Source organism: Myxine glutinosa, chromosome 13, assembly GCF_964187855.1.
Source record: "Myxine glutinosa chromosome 13, kmMyxGlut1.1, whole genome shotgun sequence".
Taxonomy (NCBI): Eukaryota; Metazoa; Chordata; class Myxini; order Myxiniformes; family Myxinidae; genus Myxine; species Myxine glutinosa.
Genome location: NC_136273.1, coordinates 72,727,501 through 72,746,887, shown reverse-complemented (window position 1 = coordinate 72,746,887; position 19,387 = coordinate 72,727,501). Strand labels below are relative to the sequence as shown.

At 51.7% G+C, this 19,387-nt stretch overlaps 1 protein-coding gene across 2 annotated transcripts in view; it reads left to right on the top strand.

The window, feature by feature from the left end:
* Positions 1-19,387, top strand: part of LOC137439023 (neuroligin-4, X-linked) — a 330,588-nt gene that overhangs the window by 153,019 nt on the left and 158,182 nt on the right. The gene's annotated exons all lie outside the window — the stretch shown is intronic.

Sequence of the window (19,387 nt, the reverse complement as noted above, 5' to 3'; positions counted from 1 at the left end):
TCAAAACATTGCCTACTTCTTTGACAAGATGGCTTTGGTTGACACTGGAAAGTTTTCACGATGAAGTTTCACAACTCAATACAAATTGCTTCTGCTCTTCATTCTTGGTCAGTGTCATGGAAAGTTTGGACGAGAGCAACACCTCGCTCAGCACAGTCATTGATAACCTTCATGCTGCGTATCTTCTTCTCAAGCTCTTGCTATGAGTTGTCTGTGTTGCAGAGGTGTGGCTCCTTTTCCAGAAAACTCAGTGATACTTCTTTGTCAGACTCTGAGATGACAACACCAAATAATTCAAGAGATCGACTTGTGATGTAGGTGTCCACCGAGTCAGAAAGCCTGAAGGCTTTAGCATCTATCCTATGAAGATTGTTTGGCTTTGGAGCCCGCTTGAAGTTCTTCACCATCTTTGCCTTTGTCTCATCATCCACCCGGCTATCAAAAAGAGCTAATGCCGCAAGGTGTTCTGACAAATACCAGAGGTGTCTTGAAAAGTAGGGTTTGAAATCCTACGGTAAAGGCTAGCTAGTACGGAGGATAATAGAGAACAGTGGATCTGGGAAAAGGGCCGTGATCAAACGGTTCGGACAGGACGAGACACTAAACTCCCTTTTGGCATAACATTTAATAAACCAAGGCAAATGTGGCGGCAATCAACTCGCTCACATGAGCCATCAGCAAGAAGCCGGAAGTCTCCTCCCTTTCCGGTGCAAATGAAGAGAAAAAAGTAAGAATTACAGGCTCGCACTACACCAACATGGCATCAACATATTGCAAGAAAACATTCATAAGCAAAGCAGGAAACGTTCACGTATATCGTACGCATAACATCAGAGACTTTCTAACAGCCACCCCCAAATTTGTGGAATAAATTTGTAAAAAGGGAAAGTCTTTCAGTCCATTCACCCCTCACCCATCATCTTCAAGCTTCGACAGCCAGATCAATTTAGCAAGTGGTCGAACATAGTTATTGCCACGAACTTGAACGCTGGCAGTTCGAGCACGGCCATCTGAGCCTGGAAAGGTCTCGTGAGGTTTCCCTCTACGGGCGATGAGGCGACAGACGGACATTAGGAAGGCATCAGCATCAAGGCCCTCCAGGAGGCCCAGATGTACGCTGCAGGTAGTGAGGCATTTGAAGATATGACCGAAGCAGTCCACTCCAGTAGAGTAGAAGGCAGGCTTGTATTGTCGTAACCGAGCAGGGGGTAGATCAGCCATCCTTGGCATCTCTGGATTGGCACGCCATCTTCGGCACTCGTGGCATTGATGTTGGTGTCGACGAATAGCCTCTCGACCACGCAGAATCCCGTACTTGCGACCTACTTCAGCGAGAATTCTCTCCGGACCACAGTGAAGCAGTTGGTCATCACATTCTTGAATGAGGAGCTTGGTTACTGGGTGAGGAGGATCTCAAACAATAGGATGCACAGCATCTTGTGTAGGGACATCCGCATGGCGTAGTCTTCCTCCTACTCTGATGAGACCAAGGGTATGGTCATATTCAGGTGAGAGAGATGCCAGTCGACCTCTGATGGGTAAATCCCTACCCGTGGCAAGTATCTGGACTTCGTCCGGAAAACTATTGTGCTGTGAGTGTTGAAGCAGAAGATTCTCTATCTCCCCATACTGGTGAGCGCTTAAGGTAAGATAGTCTTGATCGTAGGCCACCCCGTTGGGACACTGCTGTGCAGCCACAACCAGAGCGTTCCAAGTCTTGTACTGTGAAGGGTCAGGTAAGGTCTGTATGTCCACCGACATTGTTCCACAGAAGGTTGACTTCCGGAGCTCAGTCACATCACTTTGCTCTAGTACGCTGACCGGTCCTTGTAGTGACCAGCCCAGGTTGGTACAAACCGCTACTGGAGCACCCTTGGGGCCAAATCGCACAGGTTGCTTTGGTAAGATGAGGTGTGGATAGTCTGACCCGATCAATATTGTTGGTTGAGCCTTGTTAATCAAAGGGAATGGTATCCCAGCTAGGTGGGGGTGCCGTTTCTGAAGATCGGCCACTGGGTACGAATACTCAGATAAGCGCAGCATTGTGGCAGTGAATGCTGCATCTATCCCAGACCTCTGGTTCGGGTTCTCGACCGATGATATCTGAAGCTTGACAGAAGCCCCGGTACACTGCAACGTATCTTCTTGCACTGTCTTGAGCAGTATTGCTTCAGGTTTACCCACCAGGTTCAGCCAGTCGGTTATTGAATTCAAAAGCATAGTCCTTTCTGAACCATCGTCTAGAATGGCATAGGTCTCTATGGGCCCTTGTGGGCCATGAAGAAGCACCTTTACGACCTTTAACAGGACATCATGTGGACGGGAAGGCTTGTCAAGGTACACTGCAGATGGTGCGGAGCCTGTCATTAGGACGGTATCGCTGGACAACAACTACTCACAACCCTAACTGGCTCCCAGAGCCTACCTGCGGCCTCACCTGGCCGACAAACTAGCAGTGGCGGAGTGCTCCAATAACCATACGCACCAACAAAGCCACACGCCCAGCCATTCACTGACTCATGCACCCAACCAAAGCACTACTTGCCACTTCCCGCACCACAGGTGTCAATATCCAAACAATTTACCTGCACCCTCTACCTGACTTTAAACTACCCACCCCGGGTATTCGTGAATGGGTCTGTGAGTCTGTGAGAAACGCGTCTCCCCCCATTCACTCCTTCGAACCATGCATTCCACACTAGTCATTCCACACCAAGCATTCCACACCATTTATTGGCACACCATTTATCTCACACACCTTTTGTCTCGCACACCTTTTGTGCTTGCACACCTTTTCCCATACACTCCAACACAACTCCATTTGTTCTCCATACAAAACTCCTGGTTATTCTCAACCAATTCCTCATTTGCTCAATCCACAAATCCTCACACACACGGTTATTCTCAACCAATTCCTCATTTGCTCAATACACAAATTGTCACACACACAGCATCATATAGCTGACTACTTCCCCTAAAACTCGTGCTTCCCCGTCTTCCAAATAAACTAAGCACACCCTCGTCATTATCATCCTTCTAAGCTCTCTACGTCCCCTCGACCTGTACAAATGTCACTACTTAAATCTTGTCCCTACTGTCTGCTGATTCCCTAACAATTAACCTAGCTAGCTTCGGTGCCCCATGGAGGTAACCATCGCTGGTCCCTCCATGTGCATGTCACTGCCACCCCCCTAATCTAATGCTCATGAGCCCTGGTGAGGAATGGTAAAACTACCACTCCCCCACGCAGGGTACCATTCCCCAACACTATTGCTATTCGTCCACTACTGTACTCGAGCCTCTCCGTGCGGAAATACATTTTCACAGCTCGGCTTCGCAAAGCCGAGTGATGCATCTGGGTGGTTTGTCTACTGTTGGTTGGGTCCGTCCGACATTTTCGGTCCAGGGGAGGAGGCATGGAAGGGCCAAGGTTCAGGGCGCCATCTCTGTGCGAGGCCTTGCGGTCCCACGCACGATGGCCCAACCCAACCGCCCATGGTCGGAGCATCGCATCCGCCAGGGGGCACGGCTCCGAACTCTCCTACCCCCCCTTGAACCGTGCCGATCGCCTTTCCCGCCAAGGCACGGCACCAACCATACAGGACGGGTCCCGGCGCGAACCGTGCATGCCGGTCCTTGTGACACACAGCTCACCAAGGGCTCACGTCGGCTATACGTTGCGCTAAACGCTACCCCAGTCTGCGTCGATGCTCGAGCCGCGTTCTCACCACACGCGACACACTCCTCACTCGCACACCACGGCGCTCCAGCGCCTCCCATACACTCCCTACATTCTGTTACTGCACTCTCCTGTGCACACTCTTCTCTTGCACACTCAGGTGCACACAACCCAGGCGCACTCACGCCGTTCGCACACTCCATTATCACACTCCCTCGCGCACACCCTGGCGCACTCATACCACTCACACACTCCGTTACACATTCTGTAACACAATCGGCCATCGCACACCTTCGCGCACACTCTTTTGTTACACACTCAGTAACAACCACAGGTGTGCACTCTCCTGGTACACACCCAATCACGCGCTCTGGTGTGCACTCCTGCATACTCTCTACAACACGCTCTGGTGTGCATTCTCTCTCACTCTCCTTGGCCATCGCACACTCTGTAACACACTCGTCTTCAATGCACTCTTCCCACATACACTCGCGCTCCGGTGCACACTTTTCTCGCACATGCACGCCATTCGCTCGCGTACACCGCACAAAGGACCTTCCATGAGCGCCCGGGCCTCGTATATACCCCAAGCGCACCAAAAAACCTTTTCCCGCCAAACACTTTCGCGCCATACACACCCATACTCACCTTGGGAATTCTCTTCTCCGACAACCGCACCTGCAAACCTTTATTGGGGTTAGCAAGCCCGACATCACGATGCAAATACAGACTTTGCGCGGATTCCATTACTTTCTCCCACGCTTCATTTCCCGATTCTATCCCTGCCGTCTCTTCGGCCCCAATTTCAACTATTTTAATTATTTCCTCGACGACGGCCGGCACGCATAAAATCTCTTTTTCCAATTCGACGGCCGTCGGCTTTTCCACACCCCGAGTCGTGATTTCTATACCCTCGGTCAATTTAGCCGCGCTCTGCTCTACCTCGCTCTCCCTGCGTTCCTCGCACCGCGTTACCCCATTGCGTCCCTTTGCGACCTCCTCGCTCAGCTTGCGCCTTATGTCCTTCCCTGCCTCTTTTATTTCCTTCTTAGATGCCACCTTCATTTTTTCCAATTGATTATTTTGGGCCTCCGTTTTGTTTTCCAGTCCCTTTTTCACCTCTTCCAATTCCCGGGTGGATTTGTCCCCCATTTCTTTCAATTGGCCACCCATTTTGCTTTCCAATTCATTTTTCACCTCTTTCAATTTCCGGGTGGTTTTGTCACCCAATTCTTTCCTTTCCCGCGTGGCTCTGTCCCCCTCCATTTCTATGGATGCCTGTATTTGCGCCATGAATAATTGCATGTACCTTGGCACCGCGGGCTCGGCTTCTGCCGCCATGTGCGAGGCGCCGCCATTTTCTACCCCTGCTGCCGGCCCCTCATCAATGTCCTCCTCTTCTCCCAATTCTTCCCGTGGGTCCTGGGTCATTAATTCCTCCTTATCTCCCTCATCTTCTACCCCCACCGGCATTCGACCACTTTGGCTAGCCATGGCACGAATTTTAAATTTTGATTTTAAAAACTAAATTTTGGTGGCTCGTAATTTTGGGGCCAATTCGTCCAAAATAAATTGATAGGGTTCAAAATCCCACTCCTGACACCAATTGTTGCGGTTCTCTACGCCGGCCTTCTTCCCCTTACCAAGGGGGGGTTAATCCCCTTGTCTTTGCTGGGCCTGGCGGAACTGAGACTTGAGACGTCCCTCTCGGACACACGCAGAGTATGGTTTCGGGACCACTCCCCGCTCGTACCTAATTCCCCGCGCTGCCCTGGGAGCGAGGAAACAAGCCTCGCACGAACCACATGTGGTTTGAGTACGCCGAGCGGATTGCGTACACGTGGTCCGCACAGTTACTTTGATGTTGGAACCCGATTAGAGCGGTTGTGCTCGTGCCACGCTTAGTCGATTGAAGAAACCACAGAAACGGTCGAATCAGGAAGAAAGGAAGAACAAACGGATTAATTATTTCCCACACGTATATACAAGTTCAAGGACGAAGAGACACAGAGCAACCTAAAGCAATCTTAACTTGTCCCTTGGACAACGGGCCCGTCTCACACTCACACAGGGAATTGCAGATGGGTAGATGTTCCCCAACGCATCGAGGCGGTCGTCCAGGGATGGTCCCCGTCCGGCTCTCCACGGCCCCGGCACGTCCCGCGAAGATGGTGGCAGGCGAAGGCAGGGACTCGTGGCGCGTCTCCCGAACAAAGCCGAAGATGGGGCGGAACGGCAAAGGGCGGACTTTAGCGCGGCTGGCAGTTACTCAGCCGTTCTCACTCGCGCGTCTCAAATTGCACTGTACTCGGTTTAAGTGCGTCTGGCTGCACTCGCGTATCTGTACCGCTCTCGTACAAGTGCATGAAGTTCATCAAGTTCATCAACTGCCGCGAGTCCTCCTTTGTTCTCGGCTTTCCCGCGCTAGTCCTTTATCTTTCTCTCTCGCAGCAAGTCCTTCAAGCCCTCCGATGCAAGTCCTCCACTTTCTCTCTCGCAGCAAGTCCTCTCGAGGGCTTTCGCGCAGCGGTTTTTATAGCTACGCTCCCCGAACCTTCTGGAACTCACTCGAACCTTCTCACCACGCCCTCTGATGCCATGCCGCCGTCACCACATCCGAGCTCTGATTGGCGGCTCGTGCTTACCGTCAGCGCTTCCACCACTCCACCCTCGACTCCACCCCGGTCCTCCTAGCCTGCATCCTGTTAACTCGCCCAATGATCAACCAACGTTTAGCAAAATGGATTAAGGCTATGGACGTAGGATTGTCGGTGGAAGTAGGGCCTATTCTCCTGGCTCCTACTCAATGCAGAACTAACAAAGGAAAAGGACTAAGCTTACAAATACTAAGCCATAACTATACTATCGCGAGGCTACATGTTGCTTGTGTGACTAACTATGGGGAGCAAATTTAACCTTTATTAAACTCACTTGACAACCTCAAAACCGCAACAATATATATATATATATATATATATATATATATATATATATATATATATATATATACATACATATATATATATATATATATATATATATATATATATATATATATATATATATATATATATATATATATATATATATATATATATATTGTTTGACGGAGAGGTCTCGTCTTTCCCGGGCATGCCCGCTCTCGCCTTTTCAGGGCTCGCCCAGAACGCCCGGGCATGCCCGCTCTCGCCTTTCCAGGGCTCGCCCGAGCATGCCCGCTCTCGCCTTTCCAGGGCTCGTCCAGAACGCCCGGGCATGCCCGCTCTCGACTTGCCAGGCCTCGTCCAGCACGCCCGGGCAGGTCCAGACTCGCCTTTCCAGGACTCGCCCTTGACACCCGGGCATGCCCGGTCTCGCTTTTCCCGGGCAAACGCTCCGGCATAAATGTGTATATATATTGCTGCCCGATAAACGGGCTTTTCAGAGTACCCGAGTTTGATATGTGCATTAAAGCAACTCGGACGAATTTCCGTCTTTGGTCGCGTCAATTCTTTCGACTCGCGTTGGAGCACAGCTCCTTCAATATATGTATGTATGTATGTATATATATATATATATATATATATATATATATATATATATATATATATATATATATATATATATATATATATATATATATACATATCAGTCACTATGCAACTTCATACTTCATACTCATTAGGCTGGAGAACTTAAATTATAATCTGATATATATATACGGGATGACGCTGAGGACCTCGACTGAGGACCCGGTCAGTGCGGCACACTTGTGACCAGGTGTGTTTTTAGCCACGTCGCAGACGCTGCTCATAGAGTGCCCTCTGCTGTTGTTGTTGTTCTTCTTCTTCTTGTTCTTCTTGTTCTTGCAGAGAAGACAAAACCTCAAAGCTCCACCCATTCTGGGAACCATAGCTCCACCCATTCTGGGAGAGCCTTCATATAAACAAATATCCACCATTTTATTAACTCGCATAGCTTTGAGGCCTGTTTTGTAGGCCCGTGGTGTCTTCCTCTCTCACACAGTTTTATTTCAAATCAAATTCGATATATCATTTCATTTTTCACAGTCGCTAACATAGTTTTAGACTCGGTTGAAAAAAAACGGGAAGAAAATCCGATGAAAGTTGCCCTTTATAGAACGAAATGAATTCTCAAAGGCCTGTAACTTCAAGTCCATTGAGATATTTTTTTTTTAAATCGCGGCATGCTCAGTCATACACCGCCCGAAATAACAGACGGGAAAATGCCGAGATATATATATTTTGTTTAAATCGCGGCATGCTCAGTCATACACCGCCCGAAATAACAGACGGGAAAATGCCGAGATATATTAAAAATTCGTCCATTTGATGACAATCGTCACGATGAAATATTTAATTTATACGTCGTCACAATAATGTGGAGAGAGGAGCATAGCTTCGTTCACGTGTCGCTACACACGAGAAATTGCCGAGATATATTTTTTTACAATCACGGCATGGTCAGTCATACACCGCCTGAAATAACAGACGGGAAAATGCCGAGATATATTAAAAATTCGTCCATTTGATGACAATCGTCATGATGAAATATTTAATTTATACGTCGTCACAATAATGTGGAGAGAGGAGCATAGCTTCGTTCACGTGTCGCTACACACGAGAAATTGCCGAGATATATTTTTTTACAATCACGGCATGGTCAGTCATACACCGCCTGAAATAACAGACGGGAAAATGCCGAGATATATTAAAAATTCGTCGCCACACACGGGAAATTGCCGAGATATATTTTCACTTTGCACAAAAATAACATCAAGTAATCGAATCAATAGGAATGTCCTGTGCCTATAACATCGACGTTATAGGCACAGCTGCATCTAGGCATTGTGTAACATCGACGCGGCTTTTGTTTTAATTAAAACTTTTTGTACTTGTTAACTTATGTTTGTGCTGGTGCTACCAGTGACTCCCAGGAAAGACTGGGGTGGCGACCAGGAATAGGCTGGTGACGCTGGAGAAACAGCATCGGGGGCAGGTGACCTTGTAAGCCATTTTGCTAAGCTGCATGGTTTGTATTGTGTGGCACCCATTATTTACAGTGTTGGTGAAAAATAGAGAACACCCCAAGGGCTCTCCGAGAGGTGGGGCAGATGATGGGCCCAAACGGACAGATAAAACGGATAAAGACCCCCATACTGATGTTGACAAACGAGAACGGATTGTGGATGCAAGTCTGGTAAGGTGTCAGTGTGGACGTGAGTTCGGATCCATCAGAGGGTTGAGGATCCATCAGGCCAGGAAAGGGTGTGGGAGTGATCGTATGGGAGATGTATGTCTATGGGGTGATGGTGTGCATGTGGAGGCAGGGCAGGTTCGAGAGAAGTGTGGGTGTGGACGTGAGTTTGAGTCGGTGAGAGGATTGCATATCCATCAGAGCCGGATGGGTTGTGTGCGTAAGGTGGGTGAGGAGGAGGTACAGCAATGCAGTGCCTTTGAAAAGAGGACACGTAAGACGGCCGGGAAAAACAGCCAGGTAGCAAGCCACAGTGTGGTATGTCCCCGGGGTCATACCCTGCCAATCGGCCTCTTTAAACTATGTGTTTCTAAGAACCCGGATTCCCATTGCCCACACTGTGGTGCCCTCCTGATTTGGGTCTCACTCCACAAATTTTCTCACTGTGCCCGCGCACAATTTCGGGGCTGGGTCATGTGGCTCCACCAGCAGGTCTACCTACCTGCGCTCCTCCATCACTGAAGCCACCTCCCGAGCTTGCCTGTTCCTTACAACTACTCTAACTGGGGAAGGCCCTCCCTGGCGCTTACACCCTCGATGCCCACCTCGGCATTGGGCAATCCGGGTCCTTCCCTTGGATCCTCGGGCCCCACTCACACTCTAACCTAACCGGCTCCCAGAGCCTACCTGCGGCCTTACCTGGCAGACAAGCTACCAGTGACGGAGTGCCTCAATAACCACACTCACCAATTAAGCCACATGCCCAGCCATGTCACTGTCTCCTGCACCTCACAAAGCACTACTTTCCACTACCCGCACCACAGGTGTCAATATCCATGCAATTTACCTATACCCTCTACCTGGCTTTACATTACCCCCCCGGGCTTTCGTGAATGGGTTCCACTCCCCCCATTCAATCCTTTGCACCATGCATTTCACACCAATTACTTTTGTGGTGAAAATGTAAGTTGAACCCAGGTGTGACACTCACTTAAACCACTGGGCGGTGTCTATAAGACCTCGGGACGTCCGCGACTCGAGGCCACTCCTGCGACTTTATACGATGACATGTAGAATTGAATGGTACGTACCCACTTATATTCTAGGCTTGCTTGCATTGACTGATATATCCAATCTTTCTCATATGATGCCTTGATCCTGACATATATGTTGCATGGTGTATTTTACAGGATGATGTTACGATCTAATTGAAATTAAACCTATCTATGGACGAGTTGTGGATCTGGTTGATTTTTCACAACACTTAATTTCAATTATGATCTTCGGAAAGGGCGGGACACGAGTCTTGCGATGGCCGGATGAACGCAGATCACAGACGAGCGTTCCCGACATTCTCTGCGCTCCTGCGAGGCCCACCTCGGAGAAGGATGACCGGCGGAGGACCCGTCGAGCTAGCTCCAGCTACGGAGCTCCGACTACTCTCGCCGCCGGTCTGCCTCAACTTTTGCGGGACCGCGTCGACAAAACGCAAACTGCTCTCCTGAGGCCCGAACGCCGGAGCAGGCATGACAGACTCCGGCATGGCGCCTGCTGAAGGAGGCCACTGGGAAATGTCCTGGGCCGCAACCCCATCGGAACGACGGACCCGCTTGGCGCCGCAGGTACGAGTCAAGCCTCGGTTGCTCGAAACGCTAACGGCTCCATCCGAGAGAATCATCCTAGATTTGCGTGCCTCGGCCCGAGATGAGATTCCCACGCGAGTGATCACGACTCCCATGTCGGCCATGCCTCCACACGGCCGGCACACTCCGACCACTCGCTACTCGGTGGAATCGCCTCCTCCGCGGGGGCCGGCACACTCCGACCACTCGCTGCTCGGTGGAACCACCTGCTCCGCGCGAATCGCGCACTGCTCGTCGGGATCACGCCGTGCCTCACACGGCCGGCTCACCCTGACCACTCACTTCTCGGTGGAATCGCCTCCTCTGCGCGGATCGCGCACTGCTCATCGGGATCACGCCGTGCCTCACACGGCCGGCTCACCCTGACCACTCGCTTCTCGGTGGAACCACCTCCTCCGCGCGAATCGCGCACTGCTCGTCGGAATCACGCCGTGCCTCACACGGCCGGCTCACCCTGACCACTCGCATCTCGGTGGAACCACCTCCTCCGCGCGAATCGCGCACTGCTCGTCGGAATCACGCCGTGCCTCACACGGCCGGCTCACTCCGGCTGCTCGGGCCCTGTGCCCTTCGCGGGCACCACTCTGCGAGGCCGGCGATTCTGATCGCGGCCGTCGAAATCCCACCTACATGTGGCTACTCAACGAGGCCGGCGAACTCCGCTGCCCGGAATCGCCTCAATGGAGGCTCGCTTGGCACCATGCGAGGACTCGTCGCAGCACGGATGAGTTTCTAAGGACGTCGAGCGGGACCTTCATAGCCTTTCACGACACTCGGGCTTATGCTTCTATAAGATGATCGTATACCATGTGTATTCTATATGGCTACCTATGTCTAAAACTCCGGACAAAACGCGGCCCGAAAGCTGAACAAACGAGACGCTACTTCCGATCCTTTGACCCGAAAGCTAAACAAACGAGACGCTACTTCAGGGCGTGATATGTATTCGATCCTTTGACCCGAAAGCTAACAAACGAGACGCTACTTCAGGGCGTGATATGTATTCGATCCTCTGACCCGAAAGCTAACAAACGAGATGCTACTTCAGGGCGTGATATGTATTCGATCCTTTGACCCGACAGCAAAACAAACGAGACGCTACTTCAGGTCGTGCAGTCTATCGCTGCCAAGCATGCTCGCCCTCTCGACTCGGCGTGCTCACCCCTCGACTCGGCGAGCTCACCCTCTCGACTCGGCGAAGCCGCACTGGTTCAACGGGCCGAGCTCAACTTTCGGTTTCCCTCGTACGCGGTGCGCCCTAGATAATACTTTTCGCTCGTGGGCCGGGTTCGTATTCCGTATACCGATCTCGAGCCCGCTCGAATGCTGCTGCCCAATGGACGCGAGACTTTAGATTTCTGAGTGCTACTTTACTCCGTCTGGGGATACCGCTCAGCTGGAACTCGCCGTCAAACCCGCCCGCACGCGCCCGAACCAATTGATGACGTCATCGACTAAATCACGCGTTTGCTTTACAGCGTCATTAACGTAATTGCGTGCTTCACGCGATCTCATCGGGGATTCGTTTACATTTCCATGTACCTTGGTAAACTACGTACCAAATGTCCTTTACGTAAACGACGTAAACTACGTAACGCGGCGCTACCTCAAGGTCGCGCGCCCGCGCCGTTTAGGGAGTACACGGTGACCTCGTGAAATGGTGACATTGAGCGTCGCGCCCGACTCCCTTGTCTCCTGCGCAAGTAACGGGGCACCGTACTGCCTGCTCGCCCTTGACTCTGGGCTTGTTGTTTATCGGACAGAGCTCTTGGCTCGTATCCACGCACATTTCGAGACTGCGAGACGCCTCGTCTGATTCCATTTCCCTCTGCCCCAGACTGACTGTGGCTCAGACTGACCCAGACTGTGAAGGTCGTCTGACTTCGGTATGCAGCGCGCTGCTGCAACCTCGGTGGGGGGGGGGGGGTGGGATCCCTGGAGGTTATTGTTGCTCCCCCGGATGCCGTCCGGTATAACGCCTCCCACCTCGCCCCTCGTGGGGACCCAGGATGACGTCCATGGAGTGTCTTTGTGTCTTTTGAGTCTTTGAGTCCATGGATGGTCGATCCGAGCCATTCAATGAAGGCGTTGAATGGATGGATTGGTCGGACATCCATGGATGGTCAATCCATCCAGGACATCTAGCATGGATGGACAGTCCATCCGGGGCGATGGCTGTCTTTGGGTCTCTGAGTCTTTGCGTCCGTGGATGGTCGATCCATCCGCGGTCCGGCTGGATCCGTGCCATGCAATGAAGGCGTTGGATGGATGGATCGGTCGGACATCCGTGGATGGTTTGTCCAGCCGGGACTCTCTCTCGGTTTGTGAATGGGACAATTAAATTCGCTTTGAATGGGACAATCCTTCCATCCGGGGCATCCTCTCGGTAGCCGGTATAGCCGATCTTCTCCGATCCTCCGCGCGCTGTACAGCAGGACAGGATTGCCATATGCATCCCGGAGGTTCTGCGCGCTTCGCTGGAGAGGCGCGTTTCCGTCGTTTTGTCGTCCATCCGGGACGTTCTCGGCAGCCGGTAAAGCCGGTCTTCTCCGATCCTCCGAGCGCTGTACTGCAGGACGGGATTGCCGTATGCATCGCGGAGGTTCTGCACGCTCCGCTGGGGAGGCGCGTTCCGGTCATTTTGTGCGTCGTCGTAATCAGCCATGCCGGTCGTTCGGGCAGCCTACGGAGGGCACCCGTGGCAAACGTTTTGCTTGAAACTATTCGCCGGAGCTTGTAATCCGTACGCGCTGCCGTCAGAGAGCGCTCGAGTCTCGTGATTTCAAAACAGGGGGACTCCGGGGTATCGCGTAACTCTCGTTATGGCTCTCGTCGGTTCTCTCCCTCGGCAATTCCATGACATGGATCTAATGTGGATCGACCATGTACCCTTGGGAGCCAAGGCAGGTACAGACTTACTGTAATTGACTCACACTGTCATGGCCTCCTGTCATGTAATCTTACTTACTGTTACAGCTTACTGTAAAGAGGCTTACTGATTTACACATCTTCCACATCGACACATCTGCCTGAAATGCGTTGCATTGCGACGAATGGACATTCGCTCTTCGACAAGGTACACCGTATGTAATGAGTTGTATATCGCAAAGGTACACCTTATCCAGCACATAGGCCTGTGAGACTAGACTATTGTGACTCACAGGCTCAACGTCTGCCAGTATCGGACATGTTTGCTAACCAGGCTATGAGTGCGCCTAGAGAACATCTGCCGTCCCTCCCTTCGCCTGATACACCCCTGCCTGAAGCGGTGAGGGCACTGAGGTGCCCCTCCGACACCTGCCTCCAGCGGCTACTCCGAAGCAGGGGACTCCGGATTTGGGGACGTCGTACCCGGTAGTTTCCGAACCTGTGCTGGCAGGGTAATTCGCCACACTGACCTCTACGGATGGACCGACTGACCTATACTACTGATAATGGATTTGTTTCGTATAGCGCTTTCCAGGAAGCCCTGAAGACGCTTTGACAGTGTGCGAAACATAACACAATGGCGCAAAGACAAGAATCAATAGGGATATTTCTTTGACACCCTAATAATGATATAATGACTTCCTCTGCCCATTAATGCTAACGCGCGCTCGCTTCCTGCCTCGTGGCAGCATAGTTCTAACGGCGGGGAGAATGTGGTGAAAATGTAAGTTGAACCCAGGTGTGACGCTCACGTAAACCACTGGGCGGTGTCTATAAGACCTCGGGACGTCCGCGACTCGAGGCCACTCCTGCGACTTTATACGATGACATGTAGAATTGAATGGTACGTACCCACTTATATTCTAGGCTTGCTTGCATTGACTGATATATCCAATCTTTCTCATATGATGCCTTGATCCTGACATATATGTTGCATGGTGTATTTTACAGGATGATGTTACGATCTAATTGAAATTAAACCTATCTATGGACGAGTTGTGGATCTGGTTGATTTTTCACAACAACTTTCACACCATTTATCTTGCACACCATTTATTTCCACACACCTCAACACTATTCCATCCACATGACTACACAACTCCATTTGTTCTCACTCACACAGCATCATCTACCTAACTAATTTCCCCTACAACTCGTGCTTCCCTCGTCGTCCCTTTACACTATGCACACCCTTTTTCTTAATAACCATCTAAGCTCTCTACGTCCCCTCTATAGTTCAGGTGTCACTACTTAAATCTTGTCCCTACTGTCTTCTGAATCCCTATCATTATCCTAGCCCTCCCTCGGCTAGCTTCGGTGCCCCATGGAGGCAACCATTGTTGGCCCCTCCATGGGCCTAACACTGCCATCCCCCTAAACTAATGCTCATGGGCCCCCCCCCATGGGAGGAATGGTTACACTACCATTCCTCCTCATGGGGTACACTACCTCCACCAGTCCTCTAAACTATGAGCCCCTCCATGTGGAGGTACGTCATCACGGCTCGGCCTCGAAGGGCCGAGCGATCCATGCGGGTGGTTGGTCGCCTGTATTGGTTGTCTGTCCGGCATTGACGATCCGAGGGGGGAGGGATTGATGGGCCCAAGTGCCGGGCTCCATCCCTGCGCGGGGCACTTCGTTCCCACGCACGATGACCCAAATGGCCACGGTCAGAGCACCTCACCCGATAAGGTGCGTGGCTCCGAAATTCCAAACCACCCCTCGAACCCGGCCGACCACCCTTGCCGCCATACAGCGCCAACCATACAGTGCGGGGGCCAGAGGCACGAATCGTGCATGCGGGTCCTTGTGAGACCGACACAGCACCGATTCCCTCCGGTCCCCGCGGCACACAACTCACCGGGGGCTCGCGTACGCTACTTGTCCCACTAAGCTCTACCCCGGTCTGCGTCGATGCCTGAGCCGCGTCCTCACAACTCGCGACCCACTCCACACTCGCACACCCAGGCGCACATGTGCCCCCCACACACTTCGTTATTGCACACTCTGGTGCACACTCTCTTTCCACACACTTGCTCATCGCACACGCCGGTGCACACTCCCTTTCCACACACTCAGTCATCGCACATGCCGGTGCACACTCTCTCTCACACTCCGGTGTGCACTCTCTCTCACATTCCGGTGCACACTCTTTTTCCACACACTCTGGTGTGCACTTTCTCTCACACTCCGTACCACTACCACTCGCACACCTCACAATGGGCCCTTCACGAACGCCCGGGTCTCGCCTCTCTCCCAAGCTCGCCGAGCATCCGTCCGCACCTACACACATTACCGCCATTATTACTCACCTCGGGGCTCTCCTTCCCCTGCTTCTCCGCCAGCACCTGCAAACTTTTTATTGGGTTAGCAAGCACGGCATCACGGTGCGAACACGAACGTTGTACATGCTCCATGCTGCTAATCTGAAGCGCTTCCTCGAGGTCACACACAGGTATCACTTGACTATGAACGAGGCTAAATGTCGCTACTCTGCTCGCACGATAGATCTCCTGGGGTACACCGTGACCCACGGCTCTGTCACTCCGGATAAGGAGTGTCTGCGACCCTTGCTCGACATGGCCCCGCCCTGCGATCGTGCTTCATTGAAGCGTGCTCTCGGGCTGTTTGCTCATTATTCCAAGTGGGTTCAAAAATTTTCCGCGAAGCGCCGCCCACTTGTGGATTGCCATGCGTTCCCCATGAGTCTCGCTGCCAAGGCCGCTTTTCATGGCCTTAAATCTGACATCGCTGGCGCTGCTGTGTCGACGATTGACGAAAATAAATCCTTTGTTTTGGAAAGCGATGCGTCAGATCATGCGATAGCTGTGAAACTCTCTCAGGGGGGGGGGGGGGGTGCCCTGTGGCCTTCTTTTCAAGGACTCTCTCCTCCGCGGAACGGCGGCATTCGTCAGTCGAAAAGGAGGTGTATGCCATCGTCGAGTCGATCAGGCGTTGGTGTCCCTATTTGCTTGGACGATGTTTCCAAATTATCACTGATCAACAGAGCGTTGCATTTATGTATGACACGCAGCATGCTCAACGCATTAAGAATGAGAAAATCACACGCTGGCGGATTGAGCTCGCCAATTTCTGCTACACAATCAAATATCGCCCCAGGGCGGGATAACCTTGTTGCCGATGCTTTATCGTGGCCGGCGATGTGTGCGAGCCTCACCTCTTTTGTTGACCTGCGCGTTCTTCATGACACCTTGTGCCATCCCGGCGTGACGCGTTTCACTCATTACGTGCGCAGTCATAACTTGCCTTATTCTGTTGAGGATATTCGTCAGCTCTGTCGCACGTGTTCCGTATGCGCTGAAGTAAAACCTTGCTTCTACAACCCTCCTATGGGCACGCTAGTCCAAGGCACTAGGCCGTGGGAGAGATTGGCGATGGATTTCAAAGGACCACTGCCGGCATCACCGGCCTCGAGTAATTCTCGTTATCTCCTCAATATCGTTGATGAGTTCTCTAGATTCCCTTTTGCTTTCCCGTGCGGAGATATGTCTGCTGCTACGGTTATCCGGTGCCTGCACATCTTGTTTTCTATGTTTGGGAATCCGGCCTATGTGCACACCGATCGTGGCGCGGTGTTCTTGTCCCAGGATGTGAGGAACTTCTTGCTCCAGCATAATGTCGCTTCTAGCTATACTACTCCGTATAGGCCACAGGCGAATGGACAGGTCGAACGCTTTAATGGCATTATATGGAGGGCCGTTACTCTGAGTCTTAAGTCCCGTGGCCTAGGACTAGACAAATGGGCTTTGTCACTACCCGGGGTATTAAGCTCGATCAGGACTTTATTGTGTACTGCTACCAATCAAACTCCCCACGAACGGATGTTTCATTACCCGAGGCGTTCAGGTAGTACCCGACCTTTACCAGGTTGGCTTGCTGAGCCGGGACTGGCTTTTCTCAAACGTGCAGTTCGCATGAGTAAATATGACCCACTGGTGGATAAGGTGCAGGTTCTCCAGGCTAACCTCGAGCACGCTCGTGTGTTGTTGCCCAATGGACGGGAGTCGACGGTCTCAGTACGCCACCTGGCCCCATGCGGGGAAGTTGACGAACCAGCTTACGATCCCGTTGATCCGCCCGATGATCCGCCTATGGAGTATCTGCCGGCTTCCTCACCGCTACATGCACCCGATCCGGCTGGCCCTGTGGGGCCACCGCCGTCACCCGATTTAGGCGGCTACTCTGACGCGGGGGACTCCGGTCTTGGGGATGTAGTACCCAGTAGTTACCGGACCCGTGCCGGGAGAGAGATTCGCCGCCCCGACCGCTATGGATGGACTGACTGACATGGACTGGCAACTGCCGCCCACTGATATTACTCTGCTGCTATGTACTGCTAGCTTGATATCTGCCGTCGCGGAAGTGTAGTTCTAACGGCGGGGAGAATGTAATGAAATTGTGTCTAAGTTAAATCCAGGTGTTATGCTGTCTCCAACCACTGAGAGGCTTCTATAAGAACTCGGACGAACATCGCTCCGAGACATTCCTGTGACATTTATTCTGTGTGATAGTGTATACTCGAATGGTGCGTATATCTAGATGATCCAGGCTTGCTTGCTCTAATTGCTAATCGATTGCTACTTCCATGATTACGGAATACTGATACAATGCTTGATGATTTCTTACAGGTGTTGCCAGAGATTGAAACTGAATTAAACCTACTATTGGGACAATGTTGTATATCTTGATTTCTTACAACAACCTCCTCCCGTGATTCACTCCCTTTCCTTCCCATCTCTTCAACCCCAATTATTTCTTCTTTTTCCAGGGTTACCTCCTCTATTTCCGCTTTCACTATTTCCTCCTCTAACTCGACGATCGTCGGCGCCCCCAAAATTTTCTCTTCCAATTCGACCTTCTTCGGCGCCCCCAAAATTTTCTCTTCCAATTCGACCATCGTCGGTTTCACTACCTCCCCCGTCGCTACTCCCATAGCCCCTGTCAGTTTGGCTGTACTCCGTGTTAACCCGCTCTCCACACGTTCCTCGTACCGCTTCACCTCGTCGCGTACCACTGCTGCCTCTACGCTCGGCTCACGCCCAATGTCCTCCCCCATTTTTCCAGCCATACCTTGATTCCTCCCTAATCTTTTTCCGATCACACCTTAATTCTTCTCTCATGGTGTCCATTTTTTCGCCCATTTTGTTCATTTCTTCACTCATTTTATTCCTTTCACATTTTGACTCTTCACTCGTCCTGATCATATATGCCCTCATTTGCGCCATAAATAGGCCCACGTCCCAGGCATCGCGGGCTCGGCTTCCGCTGCCACGTGCGAGGCACCACCATTTTCTTCACCTACTGCCGCACCCTCATCAGCTTCCCCTTCTACCAACTCTTCCTGCTGGTCCTGGGCCAGTAATTCTTCCCTATCTCCTACTCCCACCAGCATTTGGTCGTCTTGGCCAGCCATTGCACGAACTCAAAGAAATTTGTTTTTAAAACTAAATTTCGTATGCTCGTAATTTTGAGAACGTGAAGCGCACTCCAGGTCCAAATATCCCACTCCCGGACACCAATTTGTTGGTGTCGGGTTCAAATCCCACTTCTGACTACCAATTTTTTGCGGATCTCAAGCCCGTCGACGTACTGAGGGGGGATTATGCCCTGCTCCCCCTCGGGCTTTGAGTCCACGAGGCCGCTACCCACTCAACACTCGTGGGGGGGGGGGGGGGGGGGGGAGCGGATTGCTGAGCAATTCCAGCCGCCAAACCCACAGCGAGCGCGTGGAAGGGTTTCCGGTCACGACCCGAGTACCTTTGATGCACACGCGGCCGCGGGGACAGGGGCTGGACCTCACACGAGTCACGCTGGTCTGATACGCCTGAGCGGTTTGCGTATCGCATAACTCGTGCCGTTAATTACTATGAACCCGATCGAGTGGTTTTATCTCGTGCAATGCGAGGGCAATGGTGAAGGG